The sequence below is a fragment of the Diabrotica virgifera genome, chromosome 2, assembly GCF_917563875.1.
Source record: "Diabrotica virgifera virgifera chromosome 2, PGI_DIABVI_V3a".
NCBI lineage: Eukaryota > Metazoa > Arthropoda > Insecta > Coleoptera > Chrysomelidae > Diabrotica > Diabrotica virgifera.
The window spans coordinates 232,078,227-232,103,103 of NC_065444.1; the positions used below are offsets into that span (position 1 = coordinate 232,078,227).

Consider the following 24,877-nt stretch of genomic DNA (forward strand, 5'->3'; position numbering starts at 1 on the left):
CTGTGTGAGGTGGACACTGGACATACCCGCTATTGAATTGTATGGTTGTTAATTTTGTTTTGTTTTGTTAATTTTAGTACGTTTAATATTTGTATATGAACCTTCAAAGCAATGCTTTTATTTACAGCTTTTACAAGAAAAGAGATATTCGGATAATTCAAAAAACAAAATCTTAGGGATGCCTCCTAGATAATACGAAAGGATCATGAAACAAAATCAGCCTTCAATTTTTCCACAGAATTTTTTAAAGTTAGGAGAAAATACAATGCTTTCACACACCCCCGTATAATGTCATCTAACCAAAAAATTTTTATTATCGGAATAATAACAAACGATGTTAATACATTTACCTAAAAACTGATTCAAGAATCTTGAAAATCGGAGTACAAAATAATAAAGTTATAAATTGGCAAACTTAATCAAATATTTTTAGTGGCGGAATTTTGTGCCGGTGAATGTATATGTAGAAACGGAGGATATGAGGAAATATTCTAAAATTATTATTTAACAATTTCTAGAATGTAATAATAGTATCATAATGAATTATCTATCAAACAATTATTATTGTTGCTGTAAAGTATATCTTAACACAACAAATACAAGTTTTATCTTGTAATTCCCACTCTTCTTATATACACACATCAAAATAATCTATGAGACACCTTTATCTATATTAACAGCTTTAAATAACTGTTAGCTGAAAATACAAATAGTCCAGGGCGCATCTGTTTTGAGATGGACGTTGAGAGGTGACTCTAATTTTTTTGCAGAAATTGCTTGAAAATAAATCAAATAATAATATTTGAGTTATCCTCCCTCTCAAAAAGGTCCGGAGCATTGTTTAAATAATCAAAATGTCAAAAATTTAAGGAAAAATTCGATTTTTTTCTTCGTTTTTTGATTATAACTTTAAAAGTATTCATTTCCGAGAAAAGTTGTACTAACATAAAAGTTGCGTAATTTAATTTGGTACAATAGAGTATTGATTAAAAATTTAAAAAATAGTCACCCTAGTTGCAAAATAGCAATAATTGCGAAAAAAACATACAAAAACAAGTATTTGCATTTTACGTTTTTCAGCCATTTATGCTACATATTTCACTTCATAGAGGACCTTCATATTTCACTCAGAAAAACTTTAAGATACAGTAAAGCAATACTGTAAATTTGATTAAGATCGGATCAATAGATTTTGCAAAATAAATTTTGAATTCCAGCTTTCGCAAAAAAAATTCATTTTTTCAAAATGTTACAGGACTGAAAATACAGCAGAGAGCAAGTTAAAATTTTTTTTGCTTATAGAAGTGTACTGTGCCTTTCATTTGCAGTTTTGAAAATTAAAATCGATTAATTACCACGGCGTCAGAAAATTTTTGAAATAAACAATAATTTTAGGTGCTACGCGCAGGACAGCGGTGTTCGATTCACACAAGATGATTTCCACCAAAATTTCTTCCAATGTTTATCTAATATATTATTTTCTTACTCTATATTTTGTTGTATTTTAATATTTTAATTCCAACAATTGCATATGTTTAAAAATAATAAACTTTTATTATTTAAGTTAAAATATATAAACAAAGAAAGTTTTTGCTAATAAAAGTGTCATTTCAAAAGATAGAGTATGTGTTTTTATTTTGCAATAAACAAATTTATTTATTTATATCGAAATGTAATAAAAATTAAAATGTATCAATCATTATCAAAAGTCATTGGAATGCCCAATCAGAGCAAACTATCAGCTGTCCTGCGCGTAGCACCAATAATTAATGTTTATTTAAAAAAAATTCCTGACGCCGTGATGTTAATCGATTTTAATTTTGCAAAATTGCAAATGAAAGGTGCAGTACACTTCTATATGCAAAAAAATTTTCAACTTGCTATCTGCTTTATTTTCAGTCCTGTAACATTTTGAAAAAATGAATTTTTTTTACGAAAGCTGGATTGCAAAATTTATTTTGCAAAATCTATTGAACCGATCTTAATGAAATTTACAGCATTGTTTTACTGTATCATAAAGTTTTTCAGGGTGAAACTTGAAGGCCCTAAGTGTAGCATAAATGGTTGAAAAACATAAAATGCGAATACTTGTTTTTGTATGTTTTTTTCACAATTCTTGCTATTTTGCAACAAGGGTGACTATTTTTTAAATTTTTAACCAATTCCATATCGTAGGAAATTTAATTACGCAACTTTTATGTCAGTACAACTTTTCTCTGAAATGAATACTTTTAAAGTTATAATCAAAAAACCAAGAAAAAAATCGAATTTGTCCTTAATTTTTTGACATTTTGATTATTTAAACAATGTTCCGGAACTTTTTGAGAGGGAGGATAACTCAAATATTATTATTTGATTTATTTTCAAGCAATTTCTGCAAAAAAATTTGAGTCACCTCTCAACGTCCAAATGTACTAATATTTTTACAGATGCGCCCTGGTCTAAAAATAAATTTATGATTTTAATATTTTTTGTTGTTTTTCGATTATTGTACCAACTTGGAGGGTAATGCTGACAAGAATGGCTATAAAAAATAAAATAAAACTTTAATTTGCGTTCTTGTCTCTAAGATAAGAAGTAATATTTCTTTATTGGTACTTGATTTTCGATGTCTAGGTGGATTTTTATTTGGTTTTGCAATTGCTAATAATAAAGAGACATCATTGAAATCGCGAAATGCAGCGGCGTGCGATCGGGATGCTTAGACTTGGCAGAAGTGAAAGAGACATTGCTGAGGTCCTCCACAAGAACAGTAATGTCATTAATTGTTTGTGGTTAAGGTTGCATGAAACTGAAGATGTTGCTAAACGTCATTCAGGCCGTATAAGGATAACCAAGTAGATTGAAGACTTTGCGAGATCTCACTCTAACTGCATAATAATTACAAATGTGACTGCAAGAGACCCATCAGGTGTTTGTAAGTTACCAAACTATTAGAAATAAACTGTATGAAGTAGGTTGAAATTCTCGTGAAACTGTGAGAGTGCCTGTGTTTTCCAGAGGAAATCGCTTTCATCGACTTCAGTGGGCACAAGAACAAGCAAATTAGGTTAGATGTGAGTGGGCCTCTACTTTGTTGACAGATGAGCCCCGATTTGGATTTGCACCAGATACGAGACGGACAAGAATCTGGAGACGATCTGGTAATGCCGAACGATTGGCAACCTTGCATTAGGTTCATAGACTGCAAGGCGGTAGTATAGTGGTATGTGGTGGTATCACTTTTGGTGGAGGAAACAATCTCGTTTATCTGGAACGGTTTTTAAACGCAACTGGATAACGCGATATTATTCTCTAACCTATTGTTGTAATCTTTGCATAACAATCTAATTCCCAGTTTCAATTAATGCACGACAATGCGGGTCCACATACTGCCAGGGTCTTGCAAACATTCCTCGAAGATAAAGTTGAGGTTTTATCATTGCCTGCACAATCGCCAGATTTAAACCCAATTGAGCATATATGGAACATATTGGAAAGATGCATTTTACAACAGAATATTGCGTTCAGTACAAGACAGCAACTGTTTGAGAGCCTTTCAATGGAGTGAAGCCGAATACCGCAGAAAGACACTGACCATCTGATCATGAGTTAGCCTAACAGATATAGGGCAGTAATCAACAACCGTGGAGGTCATACACTATATTAACTTAACCTAAAAACTACTTTGTTGGGAGTTGAGGCGCAACAAATTAGATTTTTTATTATTTTATGTAAGCATTTTTTGGCTTATGGAGTTCTCTCTTAATTTTTTTAAGAGCTACGGCGATAATTCTAAGAAAAATGTTTATTTTATATTCGGGACACTTGTTTATAACTTCTTTTTCAAATATTTAAAATAAATTATTTGAATTCCTTCTGCAACCCAGCATTTTGTTTTTGCCCCCTAGATTATTTTGTTGTGTGTATGTACAAAGGAAATACCCGATTAAAAGTTTTAAGAAAATATTGTCACAAATATTGATAAAATAATGGGCAATTATTAATAAACATTTAGTTAAGTATTATATAGTGGGAATTGAACTGTCGGCCAATTTGTTTGTACTCAAAATGAAATTAGGATTTGTATGCATTTATTGTTTTTTAATTCTTTCAATAAATTTTAGTACTACTTAGACAAAGTACAAATAAGATTATTTTTATTTAGCTTCAATGCTTCGACCATTGGCATGGTACTGTTTATTTATACAGTTGTTAACAAATTACAAACTAACATATATTAAGAAATTACAAAATAGGTATTAAATTTCATTAAAAAGATTAGAGTCTTTGAGGAGATGTAGCACTTTGGTCTATTTACTTGGGATAGTTTAGAACAGGGGTCACCAATTGGCGGACCGCGGTCCTCATCCGAACCGTGGGCTAGCTTTGTGCGGACCGCCATTAAATTCAGAATAATATTATTATAGTGTCTGGCAATTTTGAAAATGTTTGGCCATGAAATTGTGTATACCCACTATGTTTAGCTCAAATTATGTGTGCGAAGCCGTTTTATCAAGAAGAACTTTATTAAAAATCGGTACAAAGCTCAGCTAACAGATGAATATCTCAACCTCTTTCACCTCTCCCTATAGTAAAAGAGGTAGATTTTGAAGAGAATACATTTAAATGTTGTCAAACAAATCCTAATAAAACACTCGTTTATATAGTACGTGGAAATAGTTATCATATCTCATGTGCTGTGAAAAACAAAGCGAAATTCTTCAAGATAGGGGATTCGCGTGTAATCTGTTGCCAAAATAGTGATGGACAACCCATCGAATCATTTAGTGCCATAGCGATAGAAAATCAGTGGTTAAAAAGGCTGTTAGCTGAAAAAGATGATAAGTACAATTTATTATTAGATAACAATAATCTATTAAAATCAAATAATGAACATTTGCTAGAAAAATTAAATTTATTGAAGTCAGAAATAACCAGAACCAAAATCTCACAAAAACCCAACACAACTGCTAATGAGGGTTTAATAAAAACTCAAGGTAATGAAGATAAGACGGCCAGTGTCCAGTCAACGAATTCTAAATACAAAACAAACAATGAAACTGACTCAAATAAAAATTTTAATGATAAAAACACCAAACATGTTGAAAGGAATTCTAATATACAGGGCAATTCAAAAATTACTACAAGCGAATTAAATGCACAATTAATGGATATTCAAACCAAACAGACATGTGACTACATTACAAATTTAACTGTCGAAAATGAGGAAAGCACAAAAATGAATCTTAATCATATCACAATGGGGAGTTCAGAGAATAAAACGAACAATGAAGGATATCAGATTGTGACAAAAAGACGCAAGAAAATAATGGAAACTGGAATTGGTGATAAGGATTTCCATGGAAAATCCGAAAAACCAGACAAAAAATTGTGGCTATTCATCTCAAAAGTTCCGGATAGTGTAAATGCGGACCACATCAAGAGTTTCATAATAACTAAGACAAACTGCGAGGATATACAAGTAAAATTGTTACCAACTGACCAGAAAAGAAGGGATAATCAATGTTTCATGATAGGTGTACTACCTGACTTAAGGGAAGAAATTTACAATTATGCTTTTTGGCCGAAAAAAATTGGCATTAAACCATTTAACTTTAGGTTAGGAAGAAGATTTTTAGATCGTGAGCATCACAATAGAGGTCTGTCAACTGGAGAAGATAGACCAGACTCTTTTTTAGTCAAGTAAATCCAAGAGAAAATAATATAGTAAATGTTATTTTATAGTTAGTATTTTAATGTATCTTGTACTGTGTTTGTACTATACCAGGTTGTTTTATAAATGTAAACTCATTTTTAAAAACAATAAATTTTCTGTCTCTCTGTCTCTCTCTCTCAAGTCTCTAATGAGAATCAGTTGCGCTAAACTCGCTCCAAACTTCAGACAGGTTGTAGGTACAAAATATTCAAATAAGTGGCTCGAAAGTGATAAATATTCATAAAAAATACATATCGATCATATGGAAAGCACTTGATTATTTTAGAGGTAATTTTATTAATACGATCTCCCTAGAGTGCCAATCATTGGGTAGTTTACCCTACATAATAAAAAAAGTCATTTCCGGCTTAAGGGTCGACTGGACGCGCATGATAAACAATTAAAAACAACGGTCTAAATAATTGAAGTAAGCCCCTATTACTCATCAGAATCTTGAAACTTCAATTTAGGCACTTAAAAACCGCCAAAAATAATAATTTAAATGAGTTTAAATGAGTTTTCAAGCTTCGAAAATGCTTATTTTCGTATTTTTCAGATTTTAAATCGATTAAAACTCGAAATCTATCTATCTAAATTTTGAGAAAATGGCAGAAAATCTTTTTTGTTTAAGATGACCCAAAAATGCTAATAACATATAGACCTGAATCCCGCGTATCAAAAAAAAAGTTGATTAATAGCAAGCTGAAAATTTGTTAAGAGCTTAACTGTGTCTAGTCGGACAAATTTTGATGTATGGGAACACTGGAACAGGGGAAGTTTTAATTGTGGAACAGGTTAAAAATTTGGAACATCAGACTATGAAAACGTTCCATGTGTTTTGTCGGACAGAACTTTCAATTTATTTGTTACCATTTCATTAAACTCTCATGCAAAAATCAGACTGATGTTTATCACCAACTGTGCATTTTAATTAGTGGAACACGAAGAACATATCAAATGACAGGAATCATGCTGGTTTGTAATATACCCCATTCCACGAATATACGACCCTCTTGGATTGAAGAACGAAAGTAAATTGCAAATTATATTGTTGTTTATTGGAGTAATTATTAGAGGAAAATACTTTCGTACTTCTTATGTTGCACAATAAAATATTCGTTGTCGCGATAATCCAAAACAGTCGTATTTTCGTGGAATACACCATAGTAATAGCAGTCTGATTTTTGCATGAGAGTTTAATGAAAGGGTAACAAATCAATTGGATGTTCTGTCCGACAAAAACATGGGAAGTTTTCGTAATCTGACGTTCCAAATTTTTAAACTGTTCCACAATTAAGCTTCCCCTTTTTCAGTGTTCCCGTACATCAAAGTTTGTCCGACTAGAAACCGCTAAGCTATTTTTACAAATTTTCAGCTTGCTATTAATCAACTTTTTTTGGTATGCGGGATCCAGGTCTAATATTTTCGAGGGCAAAAGAGGTGATATTTTGATTTCTTTAAAAAAATTGTTAAACAAGTTGTCCCCAAAAATTTCTCCTGGCACCCTTCTAATTTTTTGTTGATAGGGGATGTTTTTTTAACAAGTATCCGCAAAGAAACCGAATCAGAACAACCAGACACAGGTAGCATTAAATCCGACCCCGGAAGTGTCATAGGTTTTCCAAACGGACCCTCAGGGAAACTAATTGGTGACCCCTGGTTTAGAATAACTTTGAGCGATGTCTTCAAGTTACTTTTCCGACCATAGCTGATGTACTGTTGTTTTGAACTTAATTTATTAATAAATGAGTCATCGATGCGAATGCCACCATTAAATGAGTCATGCGAATATAATTAAATAATCATTTTTTTTCTTTGTCGGAGCGCAGCGGATTGAATCTGGACTACAAAAATAACGACTGGAGTAGTTTGAATGATTGTAGTACTGCAATGGGGAAGACAACAGAAAAACCATCCCATTATATTTATCATAAACCTAAATGGTAGACGAAAACAAGAAAATGGCCCTGAGTCCAAGGAAGTGGACAGAAAATCCAAATATATGACAATATAGCATGCATTGCCACATGGAATATACGCAGCGTAGAAAACTGGCAAACACTGAAGCCGTGATGAGAAAAATGAAAATTAACATTTTGGGGATGAGTTAAGTAAGATGGCCTGGTTCAGAAAAACCAAAAACCAAAAGATGGATAGGTATATCTCTTACTTAGAAGAAACCGACCCAGAACATCAATATGGAACGGCTATATTAGTATTGGACAAAATTGCGCAGTCAGTCACAGATTTCATCCCTCTAAATAATAGAGTAGCAGTATGAAAATTACGAACAACCTAGAGACACCTAAATATTATTCCGGTCTATGATTCAACAATTGTTAGTAGAAGTAAGACACGACTAATGGAAACGTTTAAGGAAATTGATCCTGAAGCACAAAAAAGAGGTGTAAAGACTGAAATAGTTTTGTACACACTTATAAATACAGGTAAATAGGGAGAAATGTACTTTTGAAGTGTGTAAATTAAATACTTCCTAGCTGAGCGCTTTCGGCTTATAAAGCCATCTTCAGAGCTATGGTCAAAAGGTTCAAAATACCACTATGAAGAGATGGAAAAAATTGGAAAAAACCTTGTCTAATTCTTGAAAAATGCTCAACCCAGTTATTGTTTTATGGTCGGAAAAGTTAAGAACATCTATTACAAGCACAAAGGATTTTCACACGAAAAATTACATTACATAAAACGAATATTTGATCATGGTAAAGTTTCTTGACCTTACCAACTGACCTTTCTAACTTTAAAATTGTAATAATTTTAATTAGGAGGAGGAGTAACAACCTCGTTAAAAACCAGGGTTCATCTGGCCCGGATGATAGCACCTTGTAGGGGCCCCTGCCTAGGGTACAGGCGAAGCTGCTGCCTTGTAGTTAGATGCTGAACCATCAAAGGCTAGAGGAAGAAAACCTTGACAAAAAATCACCCGGTCCTCCAGGTTGGGGGTTGAGGCATTGGGCTAACTCCTCAATACTCAGAAAAATGTAGAAATGTTAAAAAGCCAAATCTACAGCCTCGGAACGGATGGAATAAAACACGACGACTTAAGCTACGAAAATGGATCAAGAATATAGGAACATGGAACGTACAGGGTCTCTCTACAAAAATCAATGAAGTAATGCATGAAACAAAGAAGCTCAATATGGACATAGTGGTGTTAACAGAAACCAAGAAAAAAGGTACAGGGTCAGAAAACTTAGGGCATTACGACCATTTCTATAGCGGCATATCAAAAGAAAAAAGAGCACAACAAGGAGTCTCAATAATTATTCGTAAAAGCTTAAGAAGATATATCACCACTTGGGAAGCCATAGATGAAAGATTAATTAAAATAAACCTGAATATACATGGTCATAAACTAACAATAATAGGTGTATATGCAGTTAACGACGATGCACTGGTTAACAAGAAAAAAGAATTCTACGAGAAACTAAACCGAGAAATAACATCGATAGGATATACGAGGGAATTAATCTTGCTTGGAGATTTTAATGGCAGGGTCGGAAACAAACAACACTGTAAAATAGTTGGTCCTTACGGAGAAAACATAACAAATGACAATGGGACCAGACTCATCACAATATGCGAACAGAACCAGATTCCAGAACCAGAACAGAACCGGATTCTATCAACATCGAGAAGTACATAAATACACCTGGGGACAGAGAACAAGGAATCTAAAATCTATAATAGATTACTTGATTGTACGCCAAAGATCAAATCTTAAAATCTACGACGTAAGAGCTTATAGAGGTGCAGTTTGTGGAAGCGATCACCATTTCTTAAAAGCAAAAATAATGTTTTTAAGAAGATGCCAGAAGGAACAACCAGTAGTTCGCTCAGAGATGGCAGAAGATGTAAGATATAATCTTATAAGCCTCGAACAAGATAGTGTAAAGATATTGTATCAAAACAGACTGAACGAGAAGCTTGAAAACATAAATTTCAATAATATCGAAGACCGCTACAATTACATTAAAGAAAGTATTCACTCTGCAGCAAAAGAAGCCGTTGGATATTACGAAAAGAAAAACAAAAATACTCCATACTGGTGGGATGAAGAAATAGACACAGCGATAAAACAAAAGAAACAAAAGTATGAACACTATTTAAGTGCAAAAACCGATACCAATTGGTCTAATTACAAAAACCATCAAGCAAAGGTAAGACAAATGATAAGACAGAAAAAAAAATGAATCCTGGGATCAAAACTGTCAAAAAATAAATACGTATATAGGAGGAACCAGAAGTACAGAAAGCTGGAAACTTATTAAATCTCTTAGGACCAACGACAAGAAAAAATATTTAATCTCACCAATTTCGTTAGAAACATGGGGCATGTACTTCAGTAAACTTTTACAAGAAGATCGAAGGGAATTCAAAATAAAAGAAAATAACCAAAACATACGCGTCGAAGCATCTCCTATAAGAATCACGAAAAAGGAAGTAAAGGATATCTGTACTTCACTCAAAAACAAAAACGCACCAGGACCTGGCAATATACCCTCTGAACGAATAAAATATGGAACTGAAAAACTATATGAACACCTGACAATACTCTTTCAAAACTGCATAAACAAAGTAGAGGTTCCAGCTGAATTTAAAACCTCTACCATTTCAACTTTACATAAAAAAGGAAACAAACAAAACTGCGACAATTATCGTGGAATAGCAGTTACTAGTACCATTAGTAAAATCTATGGGAAAATGATTAAAAAATAGAATAGACAGAGAATACACTGATATGGAGGCAGAAGAACAGGCGGGTTTTAGAGCTGGTAGATCGACCATAGACCACCTTTTTTGTATCACTCAACTTATAGAAAAAAAGGTTGCTGTAGATCAAGAAGTCCACTTTTTGTTTGTTAATCTAAAAAGGCCTACGATAGCATCCCCCAAAACAAGTTATGGAAAACTCTAAGACAAACGAACATCAACTCAAATCTCATAACAGCAGTGGAAAAACTATATGATAACGCCAACGCCAAAGTTAAAATAGGAACGAATGTTTCCAAAGGTTTTGTAGTAGACAAAGGACTGAAGCAGGGATGCTGCCTATCGCCGACACTTTTCAAAATATATCTGGAACAAGCATTAAAACTTTGGAAGCGGAAGTGCAGCGGCATGGGTATACAATTAATTAATAACAACGTGTACACTCTATGTTTTGCTGATGATCAAATTGTGATTGCCAACGAATATGATGATCTGGAATACATGACTCGGAAATTAATCGAAGAGTACAAAAAATGGGGATTAGAAGTTAACATAGAGAAAACAATGTACATGAACATCGGTGGCAATGAACAGAATCTAGTTTTAAACGACGGACAACACATTAAATACAACAATAAATATTCTTATTTAGGAGTAGAAATCACGGACGAGGGCAAATCAGATCAGGCTATAAAAAAACGAAACACTCAAGGTAGAAGGGCCATATCTCAACTAAATATTATTATTTGGGATCAATATATATCCAAAAAAATAAACATCGAATATACAACACTATTATAAAGAGCATAGTAATGTATGGAAATGACGTGTGGCAGTTAAAGACAACTACTGAAAGAACACTACAAGCCACGGAGATGGACTACTGGAGACGTGCCGCAGGAAAATCAAAACTCGAAAGAATTAATAACGAACGTATACGAGAGATTATGGGAGTCACGCATACGATTGTTGAAGATATAAGAGTACAACAACTAAAGTGGTATGGACATGTGCAGAGAATGCCAGAACACCGCCTACCAAAACAGATTCTAGATTGGTCACCACATGGAAAGAGAAAAAGAGGCCGACCCAGAAAGAGCTGGAGAGAAGGAATAGACAGAGAGATCCGAGAGAGAGGTTTAGACGAAGACCTTTGGGAAGATAGAGATGCATGGAGATTGGGCATCGGAAGACGTCGGAGGACGTTAAACCGATAAATATATATATATATATATATATATATATATATATATATATATATATATATATATATATATATATATATATATATATATATATATATATATATATATTAATTGTAGTATAGGATACCTGTTAAAATACCTTGTCCATCTTGGAAACTGAAGGTGCATAATAATTTATATATCCGAGAAACTTTTACCCTTTAAAATGTAGGTCTACTCGGTTCACTGATCCCAGTTCCAGTGTCTAGTAAATGCAGTAGGTAATTATTTTCTTGCTATGTTGGTTAAATTTTTATGTCGACTGGAACTGGTTGGAAATTACACACAACCAAGTATAGGTACGTGCTGATAGCCAATATTATTTGTAAGTTAAAAACAAAAAATTATTAACATGCAGTTTATTAACACAGTTTTTAATGCTTAAATATTCTGGTATATCTTGACATTTGATAGTCGTTTATAGATTCATGAAAAGATTAGCATTTACAAAATAATTTTTGTGCAATCACCATGTGTTTAGCGTAAATATAATAATATTCTCAAAAAAATTAGTAAACAAAATAAAATTATATTATTTATATATCGGATATATATATATATATCCGAGAAACTTTTACCCTTTAAAATGTAGGTCTACTCGGTTCACTGATCCCAGTTCCAGTGTCTAGTAAATGCAGTAGGTAATTATTTTCTTGCTATGTTGGTTAAATTTTTATGTCGACTGGAACTGGTTGGAAATTACACACAACCAAGTATAGGTACGTGCTGATAGCCAATATTATTTGTAAGTTAAAAACAAAAAATTATTAACATGCAGTTTATTAACACAGTTTTTAATGCTTAAATATTCTGGTATATCTTGACATTTGATAGTCGTTTATAGATTCATGAAAAGATTAGCATTTACAAAATAATTTTTGTGCAATCACCATGTGTTTAGCGTAAATATAATAATATTCTCAAAAAAATTAGTAAACAAAATAAAATTATATTATTTACCAATTAACTAAAAATTAAACCAGTGTACCACGATAAGAATTGGAATTAACCTATATTTACCCTTAACTTCAAAATCTACTCTACGCAGAAGAGTGCAAGTGTGTGAAGTAATGGATGACGCTAGTTATCCTTTGTGTCAAATTGAACGCCTGCCAAATGATTTTTGGAGGAAATAGAATAAAGTGGTACCTCGATATACGAGCGCCCTAATACATATACGAGTGTTTTGAGATACGAGCCGCCGTCGAGCGATGTTTTGCTTTGAGATGAGAGCAAAATTTGAGATACGAGAAACCGCTTTTTATTAAAATTCATGCCTCTTTTTGACTTCTTCTTCAGGTTCCTTCCCCTATGGGAGGTTGAAAATCATCATCGCTATTTTAATTTTATTGGCCGCACTTCTGAATAATTCTAATGAGCTGCAACCGAACCACTCTCTCAAATTTCTTAGCCAGGTTATTTTGCGTCATCCTGGGTTTCTCTTCCCTTGTATCTTCCCTTGCATAATTAACCTAAGTAATACGTACTTCTCGCCCCTCATTTTATGACCCAGATATTGAATCTGTCTAATTTTAACAGTTTTTATGACTTCAAATTCTTTCTTCATTCTTTGTAACACCTCTATATTAGTTACTTTTTCAGTCCACGATATCCTGTGGATTCTCCTGTAGCACCACATTTCAAAAGAGTTTAATTTTTTGATTTCAGACTGTTTTATTGTCCACGCTTCCATGCCGTATAGTAAAGTAAAAAAAACATAACAACGTAACAACGCATCTTTTTGTCAAGCATCTTTTTGACTGCCTACTTCTAACTTGAAGGAGGTGATAAATGGTATAATGCCAGCTAAGGGCGTTACAATAATTTCCAAGCCCCGGACTTCTCTCCATGAGAAGATGGAGAAACTACTCTGATGGTATGGGTGACAGAGAAGCAGCTTCAAGGAGGAACCTTACAAAGCATCATATGTGAGAAGGCACGAGCGATTTATGAAAGAGAGGAAGAAACAAACCTCTTTGGACAGTTTTTTAAACGAGCTGCAGATGAAAATGAGCAAAGTGTGACGAAAAAAGCGAAGACCACTGACAAAAATTAAGCGCTACCGTAAGCACCTCACTTTTTATTATGTTTTTACAGAATATGTATGTATTTTTTGTTACTTATAAATGAATGTTTCTTCTTGTAAAAACATTTTCCTTATTTAAAAACAATTAACAAAAACAACTAAGGTGGTTTTTATTTGGGACTGGAACGGATTAATGACATTTCAGTTAATTTAAATGGGAAAAATTGCTTTGACATACGAGCAATTTGACATACGATCAAGGTTACGGAACGAATTACCCTCGTATATCGAGGTACCACTGTATCGTTTAGTGGCTGATAGACAGAAACATTAATCTTTTTAAGACCGACTTTCTGGATAATTTTTTGGGCAGAAAATACAGTTATGTCTGTCAAGATCGGAAAATGACGTTAGGAATTGACAAGTTTTTTCGGGTCCCTAACAGACACATTTCTAGCATTTCACACACACCTTCTCTTTGATATTTAACAGTCACAATTGTATATTTAACATTAATATTTAAAATTAATGTACCTATGTATTTATTCTAGTTTTTAATCAGTATTGCAGTTATATTGAGTATCTAGTTTTCGTATTTGTTAATCATTTTATTATAAAAAGTAAAATAAAATGAAGAAAATTTACTTCAAAATGTCGGTTTTAAAAAAATGTATGTCACGCGACCGAAAATTAGTGTTTTTCAGGTCTCCCTAAGCTTCCAGGTTTCGCCCTTAAATCTGCTTGGCTGGACCTGAAAAATACCACTTTTCGGTCTTGTAACGTAAATAAGTATTTTCAGATAAATCTGTAAAAATTGAATTGCTACAAACTGTAAAATAAAATAAGCCTCCTCTAAAGCCTTGTTAAGTTATTTTTATAAACTTTTCACGAGAGTAATCACCACAAGATTAGACAAGAAATTAGACCTATATCAAAGTAGAGAATATGCTGGATTCAGAGCAAACTTTCTAACCAACGATCACCTGAAAACAATAAAACAACTTATCGAAAAATCCATAGAATATATTCTATGGATTTTTCGATGAGCAACAAGCCCTTAGTTTTAGCATTCGTAGATTTCCACAAAGCATTCGACTCAGTAGAACTCGACAGTGTTATAGAAGCCCTAAACGAGAGTCGCATTTATAGCCGATATTCGAGGCTAATGAAATAATAAAGTTCGATACAACTACACGCTAACAGCAACCAAATAAAAATTCAAAGAGATATCCGTTAATGGGATACGTTGTCACCTACACTTTTCATATCGGCTCTAGAAAAGGCGATCAAAACCCTCGAATGGGGTGATAAAGGAATAAATGTGGACGGACAGATGCTACACCACCTAAGCTACGCAAGCGATATAGTCCTGATTGCAAACGATTTGGGACAAATAAAGAAAATGTTGGAGGAACTTAGTACAGCATGTCATAAAATAGGCTTAAAAATGAATATAACTCAAACAAATTATATGACGAACTTAGTACCAAGTAAACATCTTGAAATACAAAATTAACAAATAGAACTGGTAGACAAATATATATATCTGGGTCACGAAATTAAGATATGTAAGGACAATCAAACAACCGAAGTATCCAGAAGAATAATACAAGGATGGGCAGCATACGGAGCTCTTAGGAAAATTTTTAAAAGTGATATTGCAACTAACATAAAGAAAAAAGTTTTCGACCAATGCGTGCTACCGGTGATGACCTATGGTGCAGAAATATTATAGTTCACAAAGAAAAACGCACAAAAACTAAGAGTAGCGCAGAGAAGAATGAAGCGATCAATGATAGTGGCCACTCTGCGAGACAGGATTAGAAACGGAAATGTATGAGCTAAGACCAAAGTCATAGACGTCATTGAAAGAAGCTGTAACTTAAAATGGAAATGGCCAGAATGCCAAAATGAAGGACGGAAGATGGACTCGCAAACTAGTTGAATGAAGACTAAGAGCCAATAAACGTAGCAGAGGAAGACCACCAACACGATGGCAAGACGACTTACGAAAGACAACAAAAAACTGAATGCAGAAAGCACAAGATAGAACACTTTGGAGACAAACAGGGGAGGCCTATTTATATCCAGCAGTGGATTGAGAGAGGCTGATGATGAAAGCCTTGTTCATATAGGGCGGTTCGCCAACGCAAACATCGCGACTAACCTGTTTTCCCTCTATTTTCCTTGGTATTAGGGTGAAACTTCCAAGGCGGCATTAGGGTGAGATCAAGTAAAACAGGTAAACCGCGCAGTCGACTTTGGCAAACGGCCTGCATATAAATAAGCCCCAACTTATGCAGTGGATGAACCTGTAAAAATGCATGATATATTGTGTTGTGCGGTAACATACTATAGACAGAGCTAGAAGTAGAAATCTGATATAAACCGGATATGAAAGGTGGAGAACTGCATAAGAATCAGAACAGTAGAATGGAACAACGACATAAGTCGAATGACAAAAAATAGAGTAGTAAGGACGGCGGGAGATGGTCTCAATAGAAAGACGATCAGTGGAAAAACTGAAAAAAAAAACGAAAACAATGGAACGACAACTTACTGGAGACATGTTGAAAAAACTTATAAAAATGATGTCTACACAAAAGTAGAAGAAGATATACCCCTCTTACTAAGGGGTTAAAACAGAAAGATGGGATGTCTTCGACTATGTCTAATTGTAATGTATGGAATATGTTATAAGAAAAATGTTTGTAAACCCAAAAAACATATTGTTTAATAAAACTTTAAAAAGATAAAAACCCTGTAGTTTACAGTATACCTAGCTGTATACCTTCAATATAACAACGTGGAATGAAGTAAACACTTCTGTTGTATGTAGGCATATGAATTTATTAAAATTATTAAAATTTATCCACAAGGGAGTGGAAGTACAAAACGTTTTCGGTCAAACTGACCATCACCAGTGTAAACCTGGAAATAAGTGAACCACTAAGTTTAAAATGCAAAAGGGTGAAATTTTGACAGTTGAAAAAATAAGAAAGTGTGGTTACTTACGTCCAGTGTACAAGTAATTGTAACTAGCCACTTCAATAGGTGTAAAAACATCTAAATTACAATATTGTTATATTCTATGTATATTAATAAGTAGTCGACATAAAGTCGATGTGTTAAGATTTTAAAGATCACATGTGAATGTATTTCATCCTTGCTCGAAAATTGCCCACGGTACTTGTGTTATAGTGAGGGGTAACGACCAACTGAATATTAGACAGTTTGGTGCCAGAAATGTATGACAGGATGACAAAGGAAGTTAGGTGGATTTTTCATCTGTCATCCGAAAAATTTTTAACAAAAAGAATTAGAATTTAATTTTAAATTGGTATATTAAAATATGCAGGTATTAAAAAAGTTTTCTGAGTTCTAATTTGTAAATAAAGGTTAATGAGTTGTAATACATTCATTAGTACACACTGAATTTAAAAGCAAAAGTCTGCTCAAACATTATGTGACGTCATAAACTGTTTTTCATAATTAACTGAGTGGAAAAATTAAATTTAATTAAGTAAAGTTGTGATATTGTGATGAATGAATATTGTTGAAATTGTCTAAAAGTATTTAAAAACAAATGGTATTTTAATGGAGTAATAGTATGTAGAGTAAAAAATATTGGTATTGAATACATGGTTGGTTGCATATGTTTCAGGAGACTAATTATTAGTAGAATAAGAAAATACTATTAATATCTGTAAATTGTGCGAAGTGTAGAATGGAATAAGAACTGATATTAAATGAGAAAAGTATAGTTGAAAGAGATGTAAGTATCTTAACCAAAAAAGTTTTTTTCCTTTGATTGTAGAGCCCTGAATGTAAAAATTTGCTGCATAATGAAATATTGAAAGTTTAGATTTGTATTGATAAATGTTAAGATATTGGAGTAAAATTAATTAATTATTGATAGCTGAGAATTTATTTTTAATTTTAATAGTAATGAAAAAGAGAGTGAGAATGAAAAATGAGTGAAGAGTGAATAGAGTGAAAAATGTAGGAAATTCAAATGTATAGTCATATCCGAAAAAATCAAGGATTCTAGGTTGTGAACTTAATGTAGTGAATAAAAGAATGATATTGAGTCAAAATACTGAAATAAGAGATGAAAGAAGTATGAATGAAAAAATAATGGTATTTTAATGGGGTAATAATATGTTCAATATAAAAATTTTAAATTGAAATATGGTTGGTTGCAGGCACGGATCTAGAAATTCATAATAGGGGGGTCCAGACGTACTCACTTACTGATCGTTTGAAAATAAGAGTTGACAGAAAAAAATAATAAATAATAAAAAAATGCTTATAGACTAAATAAAATAGGGGGGGCATGGACCCGTTGACCCCCCTCTGTATCCGCTCCTGGTTGGTTGCATATTAATTAGGAGATTAATAAATAAAACAAGAGAAAACTGTTGATTTCTGTAAATTGTGAGAGGGATAGAAAGGAATAAGAACTGTTATTAAATGAGGAAAATTGAGTTGATGGAATATTATTGGATATTGTTTAATACGTCTATGTAAATTGTGATATACACAGACAGTGTAAACTCTATGGGGCAAACCGTAGATTTCGAAACGAAGAGACATCACAGAACTTTATGTCGAACTTAAAGAAAATGCAACAGAAATAGGAAATAGGGCTATCCGTCAGAGTAGATATAAAACTAGAGCTCTAATGCAAACAAGGAAACAACGAAACGTAACAAATTTCAAAATTGAAAATATAAAACAGCTTACATACCAGAAATACGGAAAAGGGTAATACTTGCCAGCAAAGCATACTTTCCTTTTTCGCATTAATTTGCATCCAAAGACATCTACAAGGAAATTCAAAATAAAATATATATAAAACCACGATACAACCAATAGAAACATAATATGGGACGTATTATGTTGTAGACTACAGAACTCTAGCATTGATGAGTCACACACTAAAAGTATTTTTAAAAATAATTCACAAAGAAATATTTAATAAATTAGAAGAAGACATAAGCGCCACACAGTTTGGATTCAGAAGTGGACTGGGAACACGGGAAGCTTTGTTTGGTCTGAGTGTGTTAATGCAAAGATGTCAGACACCAAAAGCTGTATGAAATCCTAAGAAGCAAAAACATCGACAGTCGCGATATTAACATCATATCCAGTTTGTACTGGGGACAAACAGCAAAAATCAAGGTTGATAATGAGTTAAACGAAAAAATTGGGATTCGTCGAGGTGTGCCTCAGGGTTGTGTGCTTTCTCCACTACTATTCAATATATATAGCGAAACAATATGTCAGGAAGCGCTCCTAGAGCAAAACATTGGTGTGAACATTAACAGAGAGTTAATTAACAATATACGATACGCTGATGACACCCTAATAGTAACAGATAACCTAGCAAATTTACAGTATTTGATGAAAAACATAAACACTCATACCAATAAGTATGGTCTATAACTGAACATCAAAAAGACTAAATTCATGATTATAACAAAGAAGCTATACACCAATGTGAATTTAACCATAAATAATCAGCCAGTTGAAAGAGTTACGTCCTACAAATATTTAGGGGTTTGGCTCACTGACACTAATGACCAGACAAGAGAAATCAAGAGGCGAATAGAGATAGCGAGACAATCGTTTGTCAAAATGAAAAAGTTCCTATGCAGCCGGGACATAAATATAAACTTAAGAACGAGAATGTTAAGGTGATATGTTTTCTCTGTTCTGCTGTACGGCATGGAAGCTTGGACACTGAAAAAGATAAACATCAAAAACGTGGAGGCATTCGAGATGTGGTGCTATAGGAGAATGTGGAAAATACCATGGACAGAAAGAGTAACAAATCAAGATGTTTTGCTGAAGATGGGGAAGGAATTCTTCTTCTTCATGTGCCATCTCCTCTAAGAAGGTTGGCAACCATCACGGCAATTCGCACTTTCGATACCGCTGCTCTAAAGAGATCAGCAGAAGTGCAATTAAACCAAGCCCTCAAATTGTTTAACCAGGAGATGCGTCTTCTTCCGCGACTCCTTCTACCCTGTATTCTTCCTTGCATTATCAATTGTAACAAGTTATAACGCTCGCCCCTCATAACATGTCCCAGATATTGCAGTTTTCTGACTTTAATTGTATTTAAAATCTCTTTATCTTTTCCCGGAAGGAATGCGAAGTGATAAAAACCATAAAACGAAAAAACTGGAATATCTAGGCCATATAATGGGAGGAGAAAAGTACTCTCTGCTAAGACTCATAATCAAAGGAAAAATCTCGGGAAAGAGGAATGTGGGACGTAGAAGGATTTCCTGGTTGCGAAATTTAAGGAAGCGGTATGGGTGCAGTTCAATACAGTTGTTTAGAGTTGCAGCCAACAAAGTTAAGATTGCTTTGATGGTAGCCAACCTCCGATAGAAGACGGTACTGCAAGAAGAGAATAAAATGGGACATATAAGGAAAGATAATAACAGAGCACACTTAGTACAACGTTTCGTGGAACTATGGTGGGACGTCCGTCAGTAGGAAGACAAATAAAGAGGTGGATAGATGATGTTAGAACAGATGCTAAAGAGACACTGAGGGCGGACAACTGGAGGAGAGCTGCCAAGGATAAGGATGCTTGGAGGTTGATGCTGGGGGAGGCCAGAGTGCGAATTGAGCTGAATCGCTATAGAAGAGATAGCGATTTGCACATTTAGAACTGATAAATAAAGAAAGGGTGTCTTAGATAAACCAGAGATGAAAATTTAAAAATATTGCTCAGACAAGAAAAAGACATCTAGAGAGGACCATGGAGAGAAATTACCTATCACTCATAAGTCTGAATAAAAACCTGCGTAAGTGTGATGTGTGTATACAGGGTGTTTCATTAATAATTGTTCATATCGTAACTGGAGAAACCTTAGCAAAAAATACGAAGATTTAACCAAAAACACTTAAATCAAATGTGGTTCCTTACCGAGTTACAGGGTGTTTTATCTAAAAATTTAAAAATTATTTTTGCTCAGCATTTTAAAACTATTCGACGTATCCTTTTCATACTTGGCAGGAAGTTTAGGTACTATACAAACTACGAAATTATGTTAAACAAACGTTTATGGCTATTACCAGAGGCGTAGGACGGGGGAAAGTGAATGGTTAACCCTTTCCAAATTCTACGCCACTGGCGAAATTGCTATTTTAGTTCAATTTTTGGATTCTCCAATACTTTCTAAGAAAATAATATACTCTTCATTGGTAACGATAAAGTCATTAGTTTTCGAGATATTTGAAGTTAAAAATGAAACGACACGGTTATTTTGATTAGTGTATTGTGTCGCTTCATTTTTAATTTAAAATATCTCGAAAACGAATCATTTTGTCGTTACGAATAAAGAGTATATTATTTACATAAAAAGTATTGCAAAATCAAAAAATTACACTAAAATAGTAATTTGGTCAGTGGAGTAGAATTTGGGAAGGGTCAACCAATCACTATCCCCTGTCGTACGCCTCTGGTAGTAGCTAGAAACGTTTATTTATCTTAATTTAGTAGGATGTACAGTACCTACACTGTCTGCCAAGTATGATAAGGATACGCCAAATAGCTTTAAAGTACTGGGTATTAAAAATAATTTTTAAATTTTAATCATATGAATCATATAAATTAATCAAAATAACTGTGTTGTTTCATATTTAACTTCAAATATCTCGAAAACTAATGACTTTATCGTTACCAATGAAGAGTATATTATTTACGTAGAAAGTATTGTAGAATCTAAAAATGGTACTCAAATAGTAATTCCTCCAGTGGCGTAGAATTTGAGAAAGGTCAACCATTCATCATCCCTGTCGTACGCCTCTGGTAGTAGCTAGAAACGTTTGTTTATCATAATTTAGTAGGGTGTCTAGTAATCGCACTTTCTGCCAAATATGAAAAGGATACATCGAATAGTTTTAAAATGCTGAGCAAAAATAGTTTTTAAATTTTTAAATAAAACACCCTGTAACTCAGTAAGGAACAACATTTTATTTAAGTGTTTTAGGTTAAATCTTCGTATTTTGTGCTAAGGTTTCTCCACTTACTACATGGACAATTATTAATGAAACACCCTGTATGTTATCTTAAAAATTGACTTAAAAAATCGTAATATTTAAGAAAAACACTTACCTATGTAGTTTTTTTCTTTGATTGTTGTTTTAGTGAAATACCAAAGTAAGATATTTAACTTTAAGCTGTGGTACTACCTATCTACAGGTAGACGGTAGACATATTACACATTAATGTTAATGAAAGGAAAGGGACCTAACCGGAGATAGAGGAGGGATAGTGTTATAATCTTAAGATCTTTTATGGCAAATTAAGTAGACTCAGTGGCAGCGATAAAGGCATGCCTTTAAATTCTAATAATAAAATAGGACAAAAATATTTTTAAGGGGATTCAACCAGAACTAATTATATTGAAAATTAAATTTTTTATTCTGGGTTGAAGTTTCCTAATCCGGAAATCATTTTCAGAAAATTCTGAAAAAATATGTGTAAAAATTAACTTTAACAATTTATGGTTAAACTATTAGGTATTATTTTTAATAATAAAACCAGGCTAGCAAAGGATTCACTGAAAACTAAAACAAAATTAAAGGTATTAGCTGTTAATAATGTGAGGATAAGACCTAATTTCAATTAGACAATCATCTTTCTAAGATACCTTGACATCGATGGCATTCATCAATATTTTGAAACTAATTTTGTATACAAATGGTACAAAAACGGTTTGGTGTAGATATGTAGATCATGTGTTTTTCATAAAGCTTCATCGACTAAAAGTGGTAGAAAAATTTAATGAACATCTACTCTAAAGAAGAATCGTTCAATTTCTCATGGGACATAAAAACAGCAGTTTACTACCATTTTTTGAGGCATTAATCAACCAGGAGGATAAAAGATAAGTGACAAGTCTACAGAAAATCAAGTCACACTAGCAGATATTTAAATAACCACTAAACTAAACAGCTCCAACAAAAGTACCCTTTTGGAAAAAACAAACTTGATAACGGTGATAAAAAAAATAATATCCATATAAAGAAAGGGTGTCTTAGATAAACCAGAGACGAATATTTAAAAAATATTACTCAGACAAGAAAAAGACATCTAGAGTGGACAAGGGAGAGAAATTGCCTATCACTCATAAGTGCGAATAAAAACCTTCATAAGTATGATGTGTGTATATATCTTAAAAATTGACTTAAATAAATCGTAATATTTAAGAAAAACACTTACCGATGTAGTTTTTCTTTGATTGTTGTTTTAGTGAAATACCAAAGTAAGATATTTAACTTTAAGCTGTGGTACTACCTATCTACAGGTAGACATACACATTAATGAAAGGGACCTAACCGGAGATTTTTTTTTGTGAATTTGATGGCCTTGGCCGAGCCAATTAGCCAGACATTTTGTTATTTTAAAAACAAACAAATTAGATTTTTCAATCAGAGGAATTTTTTTTGTATTTCTAACTCTAAATACATAACAAACTAATTTTATTATCTACAATTATTATCTAAATAATACTCTGTTTTGGTTGTACATTTTTTTTTGTAAATTTTTATTTTTTTTTTGTATTTTTTGTTGTATTTATTTTTGTACTGTTAATTTGTTTTTTTTTTATTAATAAACCGGAGATAGAGGAGGGATAGTGTTTAAATCTTAAGATCTTTTATGGCAAACTAAGTAGACTCAGTGGCAGCGATAAAGGTATGATTTTAAATTCTAATATTAAAATAGGACAAAAATATTTTTAAGGGGATTCAACCAGAATTAATTATATTGAAAATTAAATTTTTTATTCTGGTTTGAAGTTTCGTAATCCGGAAATCATGGTCAGAAAATTCTCAAAAGACATGTGTAAAAATTAACTTTAACAAATTATGGTTAAACTATTATTATTTTTAATAACAAAACCAGACTAGCAAAGGATTCACTGAAAATTAAAACAAAATTAAATGTAACAGCTGTTAATAATATGAGGATAACACCTAATTTTAATTAGACAATGATCTTTCTAAGATACTTTGACTTCGATGGCATTCATCAAAACTTTGAAACTAATTTTGTATACAAATGGTACCAAAACGCGCAGTTTGGTGTAAATATGTAGATCATGTGTTTTCCATAAAGCTTCATCGACTACAAGTGGTAAAAAAGATTTGTTTAACATCTAGTCTAAAGAAGAATCGTTTAATTTCTCATGGACATGAAAACAGCTACTTACTACCATTTTTGGAGGTATTAATCAAAAAGGAGGATAAAAGATAAGTGACAAGTCTACAGAAAATCAAGTCACACTAGCAGATATTTAAATAACCACTAAACTAAACAGCTCCAACGAAAGTACCCTTTTGGAAAAAACAAACGTGCTAACGGTGATAAAAAAAATATGCGTAAGTGTAATGTGTGTAAATATATCTTAAAAATTGACTTAAAAAAATCGTAATATTTAAGAAAAACACTTACCGATGTAGCTTTTTTCTTTGATTGCTGTTTTGTTTTAGTGAAATACCAAAGTAAGATATTTAGCTTTAAGCTGTGGTACTACCTATCTACAGCCGCAGTCGCGTGCTGGCCATATAAATGAATCGGTGCAATCATCGAGAGGCCGCGGCCTCTTGAGACCGGTCAAATAGGTTTTTTTCACATAAAATTTTAGATGTAACAAAAAAAAATATTTTTTAATGTCTAATCGAATGTTAATTTTGCTAATAATATTAATTAAACATTTCAAAAAATTTCAATTTTTTTTTAATTGTAAAATACAGTTGAAGTAGATGAATAAGATTTATTTTCATACGTACAAGTGTATTTATGGTTTTCCAATTTCCTTAAAACATAATAATATGTACCTACTCTGCAGAATAAAAAAATCGAAAAACGTCTTGCACATTTTTGACCGAATTATTGGAAGTATCAAAAAACGATTTGATCAAGACAAATCGTTTTCTGATGATATAAGCACTCTAGATCCTAGAAATCTTGATACCATAAAAAATGGTATACCTTTAACTGCATTTAACTCATTTACCTACTGAAAAATTAAGAAATTTTGCGACTCTATCCGCGACTACAATTAGAGAAGAACTCGTGGATTTTGCTGCTAAATTGATTTTATTAAAAAATAGGATTTTGCAAAATACTGAAATTATAGAATATCGAGT

General features: G+C 32.8%; 1 protein-coding gene across 4 annotated transcripts in view; it reads right to left on the reverse strand.

The window, feature by feature from the left end:
- LOC114335390 (solute carrier family 26 member 6-like) overlaps positions 1-24,877 on the reverse strand; it is a 210,101-nt gene that overhangs the window by 117,337 nt on the left and 67,887 nt on the right. The window contains exon 1 of one of the 4 annotated variants that reach the window (XM_028285622.2): positions 22,947-23,037. The exons of the other annotated variants lie outside the window; for them this stretch is intronic. The gene's annotated coding sequence lies outside the window, so the exon portion shown is untranslated. Of the gene's footprint in view, positions 1-22,946; positions 23,038-24,877 lie in introns of those variants that run through there. 4 annotated transcript variants of the gene reach the window in all.